Source organism: Anabrus simplex, chromosome X (genome assembly GCF_040414725.1).
Source record: "Anabrus simplex isolate iqAnaSimp1 chromosome X, ASM4041472v1, whole genome shotgun sequence".
Lineage (NCBI taxonomy): Eukaryota > Metazoa > Arthropoda > Insecta > Orthoptera > Tettigoniidae > Anabrus > Anabrus simplex.
Genome location: NC_090279.1, coordinates 100,622,215 through 100,638,070, shown reverse-complemented (window position 1 = coordinate 100,638,070; position 15,856 = coordinate 100,622,215).

The window sequence follows — 15,856 nt, the reverse complement described above, 5'->3', positions numbered from 1 at the left end:
AGTAAACTGCCACTTTGTTTTAACAGTGGTCGTAGGAGAAGAGGATATCATCCAGATTTGATTTTCGTCACTGATAACATAGGAGAACAATGCAGCAAGGGAGTATGCAACCCAGTACCTAAGTATCAACACAGACCAATCCTATGTCAGTTTTACTCCGCTATCCGACCGCAGTATGTTCCCTCTCGTCGTAGATACAACTTAAGAAAGGCAGACTTGTCAAAACTTTCTGCTTTACTGGATGATACGGTCCAAAACATCAACCCAATTCCTGAATCATATGAATAGGTCATTGAGGCTGTTAAGGAAAGTTCTCGTAAAACTATTCCCCGTGGATTGCGCACTAGTTACATCGAAGGTCTTACTCTGGATCCAGTCTCGCAACTAAATGACTACTGCAAGGTATTCAAACAGAAAACCAATAAGTGAGAAAACTATTACAGCAACACACGCCCTAACTTCTCTAATAGCCTCATCCAAAAGAGAGAGCTGGTGCATAAGACACAGAGGAGCCGAAAGGCCTGCAGACTCCTAAAGAAACTGAGCAGAGATCCAACCATGAGTAACACACATTCTTTTGTGACAGCCAATCACATTGCCCACCAACTTCTCAAAAATGGCAAAATAAAACAGGAAGCCAAAATCCAGAGAGCTATGTTGAAGGTACCTGCGGGTAGGGATGAAGAAATATCTGAGCCATGCAATATTTCAATTTCACTGAGTTGGAAAATGCAATTATCAAGTGCAAATCAGGTAAAGCTGCGGGTCTGCATGATATGCGAGTTGAGCCAATAAAGAACTTTGATAGAAACACGAAAGAATGGTTGCTACAGTTTTATAATTACTGCTTACTGATGTCCAATATTCCAATATTGTGGAGCAAAGCACGTTTAATTGCTGTTCTAAAGCCTGGAGAGGACAACAGAGACCCCAGGAACTACAGAACAATATCTCTCCTGTGACACATATATACGATTTTAGAAAGGATTATTCTCAACAGACTAATCCAGAGTATCAACAAAAACCTGATTCCACAACAGGAAGGCTTTAAACCAGGCAGGAATGCTGTTGCACAAGTTCTCAACCTCACGCAGAACATTGAGGGCGGTTTTGAAAATCGACAAACTGCAGGACAAACCTCAGTGCTGCATATGATAGAGTGAACCACCGTATACTGCTTCCGAAGATCTTTACACTCACGAAAGATTCAAAACTTACCAGATTGATGTCAACCTTGTGGCAGAACCGCAGTTTTTACTTTCAAGGACAAAGCAGCAGATGGAGATCACAGAAAAATGGATTGCCGCAAGGAAGTGTACTGGCTCCATTGCTATTTAATATTTATACCAATGACCAACCACTCCCTAACAAAACAAGAAGTTTCATACATGCAGACGACCTTGCACTAGCCTGCCAGTGTGCAACTTATGAAGAGGTAGAACTAACTCTTGACAGCGCTCTGAAGGAACTAGGCACATACTACAAGGCTAACCATCTAAAGCCGAAACCGTCAATGTCTCTGCTTTGTGCTTTCCACCTCAAGAACAGAGAGGCATCAAGGAAATTACACGTCTCCTGGAATGGGACCCTCCTGGAACATTCTTTCACCCCCAAGTATCCCAAGTATCTACAGGTAACGCTGGACCGCTGCCTCACTTTCAGAAAACACTATTCCAACATCAATCACAAAGTCAGTGCCAGAAATAACATTCTGAGGAAGCTGAGAGGTACAAACTGGGGTGCAAAGCCACAAGTACTTAGAACCACTGCATTGGCTCTGTGTTACTCTGCTGCAGAACATGCATCCCCTACATGGTGTAGATCATCCCACGCCAAGACTGTGGATCTGCCCTGAATGAAGCGCAGGATGCCTGAAACCTACCCCTGTTGAGAATATACACTGTCTTGCTGGCGTTGCACCTCCAAGTAATCGTCGAGAAGTCGCTACTGATGAAGAACGACTAAAGATTGAGAATGTTGAAGCTCACCCGCTGTTTGGTCATCAACAATCTCAATCGAGGCCGAAATCCAGGAAAAGTTTCCTCCAGACATGAAAGCCCTTGAAGGACCACCAGATAAGTCAAAACTTTCCTTGTGGAAATCTAAGCAGCAAGAATGGATGGAGCCGCGTGAACATCTTCCGGCTGGCTACAATGAAGAATGGAGTGTTTGGAGGCCCCTTAACCGATTAAGAACTGGTGTCGGCAGGGCTAAGTACTCACTTGAGTTATGGGGCTTCACATCAGAGGACAGCAAGTGCGATTGCGGTGAATAACAAACAGTGAACCATAAGTATCAATGTCCTCTCTGCCCATTTTCATGCTCAGAGCAAGATTTAATGCTTGCTGATAACAGTGCCCTAGGTGTGGCTCAGTTTTGGAAAATACCATGTAGATATACAGCAAATTTGGTCAATTTCCTTTGTTTGTTAATTTTTGTAATTTTTGTAAATAGGTTAAAAATTATCTTATTTAACTCTATAATTAAGTATGATTCTGACACGAGAATAAATAAATAACCCAGACCCGTGGTGTTCCTCAGAACGCAAATCCAGGGTGTTCGTCACATATTTGTACAAATCTCAGGGACCATACTATCCCGTGGTGTTTCTCGCAACGCAAACCCATGTTGTTCGTCCCATAGTTGTACTAATCTCCGGGACCCGTACTACCCCGTTGTGTTCCTCAAATAGTGGGTACTAATGATAACCAAACCCCAGACAAGTGTTATTTCCGGGAACGTACACCCATAGGTTTCCTTCATAGTGGTTCTAATCGCAAGGATGATGGAAATAAACACAGGTAATTTGCTTGAAAATTCAGCATCCCTTGGATAAGTCCTCCACCCATAGAGTTTTGTGTGTTTGGTCCGCGAGAGAAATTTTATTTCGCTCAAGTCGGCCGGAAAACCGGGTAGGACTCCCCCTATCCGCCACTCGGGACGCGCTATGTGGGAGCTAACACAACAGCGTAGTAGGTTCGAGATTAATCTGCTGTAATCTGATGTCGTCTATCCATCCTGGCTTATCGCTCTTACAGCAGTCAATGGCTGCCATGCAGAAAAGCCGCATAGGATGAATAGACTCTAATTCTTCTGACCGTAAAATTTTGGAGTGTGATGGTGAGGTTTACCATTCTCAAAGAGGTGGCGGGCAATATGTTTAGATGTTACATTCGCATGACCCTCCCTAGCTGTTAGGTTTAAAACTAAGACGCTTAAGAAACCTCGAAGCATTGTGGATACTCTTCCTAAGAACAGTATCCACCATCGCTCTTGTTATTAGATATCGTATTCAAGAGATCTTCCAAGCTTGGACGTTTTCAGAGCTGAAAGGATCATTGTCAAAGAGATCACGATAGTTTCACAATATTCCCTTAGTTTCTGTATATAGTGTGCAGCCTCAGGGAATTTGGATACGAGAATAAGGCTTCACGACATTTTGCAATATAATCATGTGGTTCAGTAAAAAGCTGTGTATTCAGAATGTTCTGGTGCAGTGAAATGGTATATTTCTTACACTCAGCCTTCTTAAAATAATATCTTCTTCGAAGAGGAACTCAGATTCTAAAGGTTTAAAGATATGACGTATAAACTAAGACGAAGCCACAGAACTAGTTGCAAATAGAGGATTGTGGATGCGTTTAGTAAATTCACAGAGGGTTCGAAGGCTGAACGCTGAAAGGCATAACCCTCTGTAATGAAGATGTATGTATGAAAAGGAACTGTCTGCGATCAGATTGCAGCATATATCTGGCATATAACAGGACGATGAGGGATTGCTTGCCCCACTGATTTCGCTGATAACCGAGATATGTGTTAGCATACGCGGATACTGTAAGTTAATATCTGGTTTATATCCATGTTTCATCTCGCACTGTTGAATGATGCAGGAAGTTTGTTATCATGCAGTAGAATTAGATCGCACGAATCTGTCCATTCTATGCCAGCCTCTCCTCTTTCGTCGGTACCTGGGTAGCCCCATATTGTATCATGACTGCTGAAATTACCAACCACAAAATTCACATATCGATGCCAGAAGGCTAAAAAATTCTAAACACAGTACCTGGTAGCTTATTAATTGAGCTCTACTGTGAGAGTTTCAATGCCATCACGGGAGAAGAACTGGACGTTGGACAGCGCTGAGGATCTTCAACCACTAAACGCATGCCATTGATTTTGAACGGCGAAGATTCCAGTCTCGATGAGTTTCTTGAATGCATATTATTAGAGTGCGGAGAAAATTGCGAGGGTATATATTTTGTGTTGTTTTTCAGATTCTTAGAATTAAGTCAATAATGGAAATAATGAAAATGCAAAATATTATTATTCAAACTTGCGGAGAATAAAGCAGTATATCCATACATACAGAGGACGACGAAGAGGAGAAAGTGGGAGCTGATAAAAGTTAAATATCTTCTGCCAATTAAAGTAACTTCTGCACTGTAGTGCGGTGTATTTCGTTATGTGTAGGACTGTTATGACCTGGTATTACTTTAGTGGAAATTTATCACAGTTTCAACTATTAATGTCAGTGTTGAAAACACACGAGGCGAAGAGTACGATGCTTGCGTGTGTTAGAAGTTCCACTGTCTTATAACAAAAATTTCGTCAAATTTTCTTCGGCTTGGGACGTTAAATTTAGTGCATTCTTCATCGAATTCGTTGAGACGTAATGAAGAACATGTTTGGAGTAGAGGAATGAAATTCAGAGGAATTTTAAGTACGTTAATTTGCAAGATTTCATGTCCACAGACGTAGAATCAGTCGAGTGACGTCAGAACCACATGTATCTCACCTCCCAGTAGAAGCGTCTCGAAATAATGTTTATACTTCTCAACAACTTGACCGATAAATACGAGACTAACACCAGCTTGTAGCTCACGCTTAAAGTGTACGACGTTGCAAATTTGAGATTAATCCGCCTAGTGATTTAAAAGATATGAGGAATCGAAGTTTGGAATGTATAACCACCCCTCTGTCGCCTGACTCGGAGAGCTTGCTTCCAGCCGGATATAAATAGGTCGACGACCCGAGGGTACAGTCAGTGTCTCTTAAATTTTACAACTCGATCATGTCTAGACGTCATTATGCTCCGTCGCGCTTCGCGGGAGATATGAAAGTTATGCTCTAGGACTTTGAATTTGTCCGAGGTCGTAGTAAGTGAAGTCTCAACCGCGTCGTGACGCGTGAAATGTTGTAAAGTTTTCTCAAACTGAGTTTTCGTTGTATACGATTTACGAGTGTGTTAACTAAGTGGATTTACGATAGAGACTGTGCATTGAAGTATAATTGAGAATACCAGTGTTTAATTTACCATTCGACGGTACTGTGGACTTCGTTAATCTCTCATATTTTTAACGTTGTCGTGATCATTGACAGTGACAGCATACCAGGACATTGTGCGTGAAAAAAATTAACTTTCAATTTATGACAACTTCATTAATCCTGAGACGCATTCCTCGTATACCATTACGATTGTGAACTGTTTGAAATACCATTCCACTCGAATATTCAATAATTAATAGGAATAAATGTGACTATTTTTCACTTTCGATCATTACCATAAGAAACAAACTCATTCATAAAAACCTCTTAAGCTGTGAACATTAGTATGCAAGAGCCTGTTATAGGAGTGATGTTAATTGCATTTTCTCAAGTTTTTCACGGACCGTGATAGTTATTTTACGATTGATATTTATGGACTCTGATAGTGTTCAATTCATGTTTTATAAACTGTGAGTAAAATACTGTGCTTTCCATTTTGAAGGTGACCTCATGTCTTTACTGCATTAACTTGACTTATGGTTCAAACTGTAGCATAGACTGTGATATTCTGAGTCACGTATTTAATATCGTAGAACAAAAGTGCGAGTACAAACTGTGCATTGAGACTCATATCAGTGTAAAATACAACTCATTAATGATAATTAAGATTCCTACAGCTCGTTGTATTGTGTCAATTGAACTTTCCGTGTTTCAAAATTTCTCTTTAAAAGAACATGGGAAAACTTGGGAAAGATTCGTGATATTACACTACGTAGAACGTCACTTCCAACGTGGGGTTAATAGTGGTTTCTTCGTGGAATATCCGTGGTATTCAGCGAGGGATTGATCGTGTTTTCTGCGAGGGATGATAACATGGTGTTTTCATGGGATGGAACGTGTTACGCTGCTGGTGCCGAGTTCGAGTTCGGGCTGCAAGCTGCAGAAATTTCCAGTCGCCAAGCCGCAGGACTGTACTCCATCTATCCTTATGAGCAGATTACAGGTGATATAAGTGTGTTTCATACATCTGTGAGTGAGTACTTACACTTAGACACTAACTGACTTTTTAATGAAGCACTCAATCATTAACAGTGCTACATTCGTCAAAAGAAAAGTAGTTCGTGTGGATTCTAATCCTACTGTTTATAATAATTTTATGAAGTTATTCAAGATGACTTCAGGTCTTATTTTGAACAGTAGATTTATCTTCAAAGTTTGTGTATATTGAATTCGTTTGACTTAGATGAACTATAGGGCTCGCCATAAAACAAGTACACTATTTTACCGTCTTATATAATGGTTTAGATGAACTGTACCAATTTTCAGCAAGTGAGTGATGATATTTATTTGAACTATCAGATTGTTAAAGGAAGTGTGAGTTAATGTTATGTTTAATAACTTTAGAAATCTTTAGGTTTGCATCACAAGTGATGGACTTAATTTCTATGCAGTCTAGGAATTTGGTTATATGAAATTCTATGTACAAGGTGTTATTTTGAAGTTGAATCTATATAAGAGATCCTAAATGAACTGTAGGGTGTTTGGGATCTCAGAAAATTGATATTCATTTTTAACATTATTAACATCAAGTGGATGTCTCAGAATATAACAGCGCATATATTTCATTTTTGCATTCTGAAAAGATTGATTGAAAATTTAATTTTGAAAAATCAACAGCAGGCTGATTTATTTGAGAATATCAATAAGTATTGTCAAAAGTTTTAGTTACCATCTATTATTCGCCCTGCGAAATTATCCGTCTCTGTACCTGCTCCAATAGTAACCGCACACAACCTAAGATCCTTTCCGTGCTCTGGCCCTATAATCATTCCCGCTACAGTATGCAAATTGAAAAGTTTTGGTCTACTTGTAATTTGTAAATGTCAATAATAGTAATAATTTATTTGGCGTATGGCTACATCTCTAAAATCAATTACTATTTACAAAACTGACCTCACACTAATAACAATAATAATACCAGGGATAACAGGGATAAGGGAATCTAGGGGCATCGAGGCACATGCAGCATCATCTTCGGCTCTCTCCAAAAATTAAACAACTGAAAAACATTTCTCCACTTCCGGATAATATCAAGAGCAATGTTAGGTAGGGGCGTACGGTTAGTAACCGGGTGTGAAGTACGGTATGGCAAACAGGCTCACTGTTGGTATCAGAGATAAATGCATTGATCAATCGTTTACCGTAGAATTGGCATTGTTGTTCTCGTTATTTGAATGAATGGAAGAGCCATCATTTGATGCGCTCGAAACGGTTCGTTAAACAACACAAGGATGGTTTATACACACAGGGTATTGTATATTCTCCATATCGTCAGACAGAGTAGTTAATATGGAGGATAATACACAACAATGGTAAACATAAAGCCGGAAATTATACACAATATGCAAGGGAAAGTATGTCACAACGTAATTTAAGATACATTCACAATAGTGTCGTACAATCATACAGAATAAGGGGTCGAGTTACAAACGAATCCAGCTATGTTTGACCGAAATTCAACCTCTCGATGAAACCTTTCAGTCATGAATCGCGCTTGCCTATCACTTCTGCCACTCCCTACCCTGCTATCATACCACATCAACAAAATAGACGACGTATACGCGCAGATACTTACCTCACTTACCTCTCTTCATAAATTTCCGTGGATGGACTGGAACGAACTAAAAGAGTTCGGAGCTGGACCCGTGCGTAGACAAAATGGGAGCGAAAGGACAGTAAGGCAAGAACACGTAACCCCCATGAATAAAAGAATGGATCAAAAGAAAATGGGGTTTATTATAAACACACACAATATTAAAATTAAAGCAAAATTGGGAAGCTGCATTAAAAGTTACTCACATAACTGCAGAAAAATAGAGCATCAAGTAGTATCCCGTTCAATGACATAGTAAGTTTTGTGTTACACGGCAACAGTACACACGATCGCACTATTCACTTCCGTATGACCAGATGAAAATACAAATTCGTTTCGGAAAATTAATGTGACGTGGGACATGTTGTCGAAGGAATCAGAAAATGGAACCACGAAAGGGATAATGCAGTCGTACTAATGCGGACCGCGCACATATAACAGTTAGCATCCGTGCTCCAAACGAGCGGCACTCGATGCTAGCGCGTCACAACAATGCCAAAGCACAGCGTCCCAAAGGAGCAGAAGGAAAAGATCAAGAAGATGTTGCCACAGTTACGAAAACAAGAACTAATCGCGGACAATGGAGCAGATAACGGCCTAGAAGTATAAAATAGCACACTAGACATGGCCCAAACCGGCCAACTAAAACGAGAAATAAGAGAAAAGGAAAGAAAAGTTAAAATTAAAATTACGAGATACGGACAGTACTATAAACTGTACACACACGTATGAACAAGAAGAGAGACCCAGACCAGACCGGTATGTCGCAAAGGATAGCGACGGATATCATGGACTCACGAGCATGGTTCGAACACCACAGATACAATGATGGACCGTCGCAAAAATAGGCAAGGCAGATCCAAATATCATCGTAAAAATCACAATATACGTCGACCCGCTACCCGGGACATCCAAATTGCCTTACGTGGATAAACATATATTAAACCCCGTAGCGTCAAAGCACACAATATACAAATGCTCAGGCAGATTCCAAACAAGGAGGAAACAGAAGCGCATGGTCTCAAAACCCACAAACACACAGGCCCAAACAAACAGGTGTGCACACAAAGTAAGAAAAATTTAAAACACGCACAAAATCAATTAACTAAGAGCCTGCAAAAACAGTTGATAAAAGACTACCGAAATACAATCACATAAAACCGTTCTTGTAACTATGGCACGCAAAATAAAATAAAATGAATGAATACCTGGGAGCAGCAATCAGAAATCTCGAAATATTTACGTCAATCAAAATAATGACTCCCAGCAGAGAGCCGAGCCTTGAAACAAGTAAATCCACGAAAATAGGAATTCGTAGATCAAGAAGCACATTTTAAATCCCAGGATAATCATCATTTTCGAATCCTCCAATGTTGGCATAAAGAGCAGACCAACTTAACACTCGGAGGGCGAGAGATAGACTGTGTATCAACACAGATTGCTAGAGCGCCATCTTCAATGAGAAACTAAGTTTCACGTCTCATTCGGGTAGTGTTATCGCTAATGGCGACAACGACAGTCAATAAAGGAAGTGCACCACCAAGGCAGGAACTAGGCATTCCATGAAGGTCCCTGTCATCATAGGAAGCGATTTTATGCTAGCTACTGGTCTATCTATTGACTTTATCTCACGGACCTTCGCTTTTCGGTTTAAATCTGGCACAAATTACCCTTTTGAAATGCCCTTCCAAAGTGCTACTGTTTGCTCCCTATCTAAATCCCAACTTCCCCAGGCCTCTTGCGATCTGACTGACCATCGGAAGTTATTGTTGAACGGTTTACTGGAAGAAATTTGTGATGTGCTGACCGCAGATTTAGGTCGTGTTGGAAATTTTCCTACTCAATAAAATTGAAAGATGATACTCCTGTCAGGTCCCCGCCTCTCAGCTGCTCGCCCCCTAAACTGGCCGCTATGAAAGAGTGCGTCGATGATCTCTTGAAGAAAAAGGTAATTAGTCCCTCTAAGTCTCCTTTCAGTAGTCCGGCGTTCCTTGTTCCCAAGAAAGACGGTAGGTTTAGATTTATTGTACACTATTCGAAGGTAAATAAAAATATTGTCTTTGACAGTTTCCCTCTGCTCACCATCGAATGTGCTTTTCAACATTTCCATGGCGCCAAGTTTTTCACTGTTTTCGATTTCAATTCAGCCTACTATCAAATTAATTTGCATCCCAACAGTAGTCCCTACACTGTCTCTTCGAATTCAATGCCGTGCTTATGGGAATATCAATTGGCGGACAAGCGCTCAGACTCATTCTGGTCTCTATTCTTGGTGACCTCAAATTTTCTTATGTGTTTAATTTTATTGATGATCTTATATTCTCTGCCAGTTTTTACGAGCACCTCGATCACCTTCGTGAGGTACTTGGCCGTTTGCACAAACACGGGTTTACTACAAACTCCGAAAAGGTGTCTCTTTGCTCCAAGCGTTTGAATTTCCTAGGGCATGTCATATCGGACTCGGGTATCGCTGTGAATCCCGACAGGGTCATATGTACTCTTGATTTCCCTCAGCCCAAAAATATCCGTGGTGTGAGATGGTTCGTGGGTATGGTCGGCTTTTACAGTCGTTTCATCGAAAATTTCTCTCACCTTTCGGCCATCCTAAATAGTCTTAAAAGAAAAAAACTGCCGTTTCGTCTGTGGCGAAGATCAAAGCCGTGCTTTAGATATGTTAAAAAAGCCCTATGCGAAGCCCCTGTGCTGCAGAGTCCTGATTTTCCCCGTGATTTCTTACTACAATGCGACTCCAGCGAGATCGCTGTTTCGGCTCTCCTAAATCAACGTCTCGACGACGAAAAACTAGTGCCCATTGCCTATTTCAGCAAACTGTTACGCGGAGCCGAATTGCGGTATTCGATATATGAGAAAGAATGCCTAGCCGTAGTTTTGGGTGTGGAAAAATTCCACTCATATTTGGAACACCGACAATCAAGCTTTGTCATTGATGAGCGCCAATGTAAAAGGAGTGGGTAGGACGGCAAGGTGAATCCTCCGGCTATCGGCCAATAAATTCACGGTCGTGCACGTTCACAGCAAAGAGAACGTTGTAGCTGATTGTTTTCGCGAATGTTCGTCCGACGTGGAATTCCAGGAAAACTGTGATCCCCTTGGGAGTGTAAACATTCTTCAAAACTATCCTTGGTCTTTCACTGACATCTCAACGCATCAGAAGGAAGACGGGGAGTGCTCTGGCTTAATGAAAGGGATCACTCAAGGGTCCATCCGTGACGCCTCGTATGCGATCAAACGCGGGTTATTGGTTCGACGCAACCCCAAAAAGGGCAGGGACAAGATCTTCATTCCTGAAAAATTGAGGCCCATGATGTTGCATTATTTTCACGACTCCTATCTAGGCGCCCATTTGGGTCTATATAAAACGCTACACCGTGTTTCACGATTTCTTCTGGCCCAACCTTAAAAAGGATGCTTTGCTATACGTTAAAATCTGCGACATTTGCCAACGGTGTAAGCCTGCTCAAAGTTCACAAATTGGCCTCCATTCTGCTGATGTTGCTTCCTATCCTGCGGAGAAATTATTCGTCGATTTTTTTTACCTCTCATGAAATCTAAGGGAAACAATGTAGGAATATTGTCTGTAATAGATGCCTTTTCGAAATTTGCTTGGTTGTTCCCAGTTTGCAAGATGAATTCGAACACTGCTACCTATATCTTATCCCGGCACATATATGGAGTTTATGGGCCGCCCAAAGTGTTGGTGTCCGATAAATGCCTCAATCTTTAACTGTGATAAATTACGTCACCTGTGCTTCGGTTGGGGTGCGAAGCACGTGTTTATAAGCCCACATTACCCGAAAGCATCATACGTTGAAAGAGTCCACTGGAATTTGGAATCGTGCCCGAGTGCCTTTCACAGTGCTGATCAGCGCAATTGGGATAATAATCTGGCTTTTTTGTTGTAGTTTTCAATAATGCAGTACAAGGATCCCATCGCCACACACCAGCTGACTTTTTTTCGGGGAGGAGCATCCCTCTGGTCGCAGCCCGAAACCGTGTGGCTAAGAGAAAGCCGTTTCCTATCAGGTTGGAGATCTGGTGGTGTCAGTTCGGCAGCGGACAAAGTCATTGCCAAGCTATGCCGTAGCTGGTCTAGCCCTACAGTTTCATGGACCTGTGTCGGTTCAACTAGAAGATGTCAAGGATAATAGGGTATCAAAAGCACACGTATCTCTAATAAAGCCGTATTATCGGCGATGCGTGTAATACACATACCTGATCTATATTATGCTTTTGTGTTGTAATGTTTTAATTTGATTTTGAAGGAATAGCAGTGTGTTGAAATTTCCTCCCTTTTTAGGAAAAAAGGAGGAGAGTTATCAAAGAAGGATTTCGGTGTGCAAAAAAAAAAACATAGTGAGGAGTCTAATGGAACTAAGGAAATTTTAATTTTCCTTCATAAACCTTTATCGACAAAGATGGAGTGTGGAATTACTAATTTATCCCAGTGCTGGTAAACAAAATATATAAGAGACTGATTCAAACAGCACGGTGTTACTTGAGAGTGTATGGACACCTTTTGAAGTGGACTATAAATCATCTCCAATCACCACATCCCTTGGTTATGACCAAGTACACAACTCAAAGTTATTAGTTTTAGTTATGTTTTAGATTCTTAAAGTTAAGCTAAAGCGCGCGCTTTAGATTTAAGTTTTAAACCTCCTTTAAAAGGCGTCGCCTTGGCTGATCAAGTAAGGACGCATTTTAAACCGGGGCAGTGAGATGATGAGCCATTTGCATTGGCTATTATCATGACGCCATATTAATTCAATTTATTCCAAACAAATTTATAGTCTTATTGTATTACTGTAACGGCGTCTTGCCATACTTCGTATGAGTTAAATAGTACCCTGTGTGTACGAGAGATGGCAGACTACTCGGTGTTGGTTGCCGAAGGTCAAACTTCCTGCCACCTGGGAATCTTTTACCTCTTTGACTGATTTGGTTGTTGTTATTTTTGGGGACTCTATGAAAAATGGCTTCCCTGCACATTGGAGCGGCGTTTCTGATTTATCACAATGTTTTTAAACGATTTAAGTGTATCTGCAACTACCCTTCATTTTTCTGTTTTAGTCCTTGATAGCTCCAGGTATTAGTTGAATCCTTGAAAGCTCCTGTATTAGTAAGATATCTTATATTTAAATTTGGCTTCTTCTTATTTTCGATATGCAATGTTTACTCCGTTGTATGAACGGACTGTGTGCATGTGATCTTGGTACTTGATTGATATGCTTTTGAATATAAGATGGTCCAGCACATACAGAATAATTGTGTCAGCTTCGTCGCTTGCCATGAACCAACATATTGTGGTTGCCTTTCGTGTCATCGCGAGAACACTCTTGCCGTGTACAAATCGCGGTCGTGATGGGACTACACGGCCTTGCTACAGTATTCCTCGTGCACGTTTCTGTGCCAATCTGAGCACCCTTGGATGACATTGTGGTCGTGATATTTGTGATGTTACATTACTTTTGGATCTGTATACCCTGTCTTATGTTTGCATATCAGTGCCTAAATGTACGGCGTTGTGGGTGGGTGAATGAGTATGTTGGAGTACTTGTGTCAAATCGATAACTAATTTCGATTACTCATTTCCATTTTATCTTTTTATACCGATACTAGGCTTGTAGTTTTGTACCCGTGTTGGCTTCTCACTATATAATTTCTTCTTATTGCCAACTAGTTTTATTTATTTGGTTCCAGCAATTTTTCGCACTGCTTTGACCTCACCCAACTGTTGTGTTTTGTCTTCGATGAGCGAGCTCATTTACCCTTCTTCCAACTTCCGGGAGATCGCGGAACATATATAACCTTTGTCTATTCCTTGATGCGGGGAGTGCATAACGAAGTTGATAGATTGTTTAAAAAAGAGATGAGATGTTTTCGAGGAATAACATATCCCCAGGAAAGTGGCTCTGTTTGCAATCACTGGAAGTTGTCTTTGAATATTTAAAAGAAAAGGTAATTTTGAATTACGATGTGGAAACATGTTGGAATGTTAGTTTATGAGTGACCAAGACACTATTCAAACGCCGGCGATTGTAATACGTATATTTTTAATTCAATCACTATTCTTATTTTATTTTAATTCACCTTTTCCAATTCGATTCACCTTGATTGAATACACCCAGTTGCTTTTCTCATCTAGCATTTTCACTCTTAATAGCACTAAGGTAAGAGCCCGGTCTCCAGCTCGGGGCCTTTCTCAGTCACGGCCCATGGGTTTGTACCTGCACATTATATTCCGCCGATGGTTTTGTTTTTATTGTTTATCGGGGAGTTTTCGTGCGGGTGGGTTGCAGTAAAAGTTTATGCTTATATTCTTGGAGCACAGTTCGAAGTAACACCGCGAATGAACCTTACTCAGAAAAACTGCGAAAGACATGATTCTTGAAGTGATCAAGCTTACGCAAGTTGATCCTAACACAACTTCAGTTACGGTAAAACACTGGAAAACAATTCACTTCAACTAACCCGTGTTGACAATGTGAACATTCACTACCACGCCATAAAACAAACAAATTCTCTCACTGAGGGACAGACAAAAAGAGACATCAATCAAGAAATACTTCTATCACAATAGTTCTATGAACTTCGACTGTTCTATATCAACACAGATCTATCCATATTAAGAAACAAAGTACCGGTATACACTTACTTGAGGATAAACCAACGTCGAAATTATCCCATGGAATATTTTGAAGCTAATACTCAGAGATGTGTAAGAAAACAATAGTGAATTTCACGGTATGTGCTGTAAACGGGAATCATGGATCAAAGGTATCTGGGTACAGAGAAACGTTCATGTGTTAATTCATCTCCAAAGGGAAGAGATTAGGTTGGATTAAATACATTTCCATGACACATGGGTGAATTATAAATTAACAAATAGTAAATTTATGAAAATCATTACTTTTACTGTAAAACCAATTATAGTATTATAATTAACAGCTGAAAGATAGCTGGCCATCTCAGAAAGTTAATTGTTAATAATGTAGAACTAGGGGACCCGTTTATGAACGTACGCGGTGGAGTAGCCCCTGGTACACACAAATCAGTACGATATTCGACAGTCGTACTTACCACTTGATGTAATCTTTGTTATTTTTTATATATTTATGGTATCCACTTGAACGGAAGCAAATGCAAGTGCATTACTGTACTGACGAATGTTCCGGAAATAAATTTTGGTTTTACTGTCGTTCATTTCTTAACTGATGATTACAGCAGTGGACAGCAACGATGGCGTGTATTAGCCGTGATGTCTTCAAAACGGAACACTTTCTTTCGTCTTCTGCAAGACACGTGTGGTGTGCATAAATCATCTGAACCCGCAACTTAAGTGTCAACTGATATTTAAATAGGCATGGTTGGAACAAATATTAATGTGCAGTTTTAGTTTTAGTGCGTGTGCGTGTGTGGGTGTGTGTCAGTGCGCGTGCCAGGACGCTTACTGCTGCTTGCAACAAGAATCTCTACTTTCATCATGATGCACCTTGTAAGGGGTATTCTTTTCCGGAATGTGCAACTAAAAGGGAGATCCCAACACACCCTATGGGGACCAATAGTGAGACACTGCCAGCCAGGACTGAATCAACTTCCATCATAAACATTTAAGTAGCCTTATTAAATATCAATTTCCTTTTCAGAAGGACTTATTTCTTGACATGATATTTTCTATTGTTTTGTATTGTGACAGATTCTTATCGCTTCTGATCTACCTATTGGTGTTGGTAAATTTTGTAAATGATTGAAATACACCCATAAACATAAAATAGAGAACACATTGAAAGACTAGAGGAAGGAAGTTCATATTCACAGGACATGTGCAATAGTATGTTCTGAAGAAATTATTAGCATTTGAATCAAGTCAAACCTTAGGTTCAAGGACCATATCGATATCCCTGCGCTCCACCACCG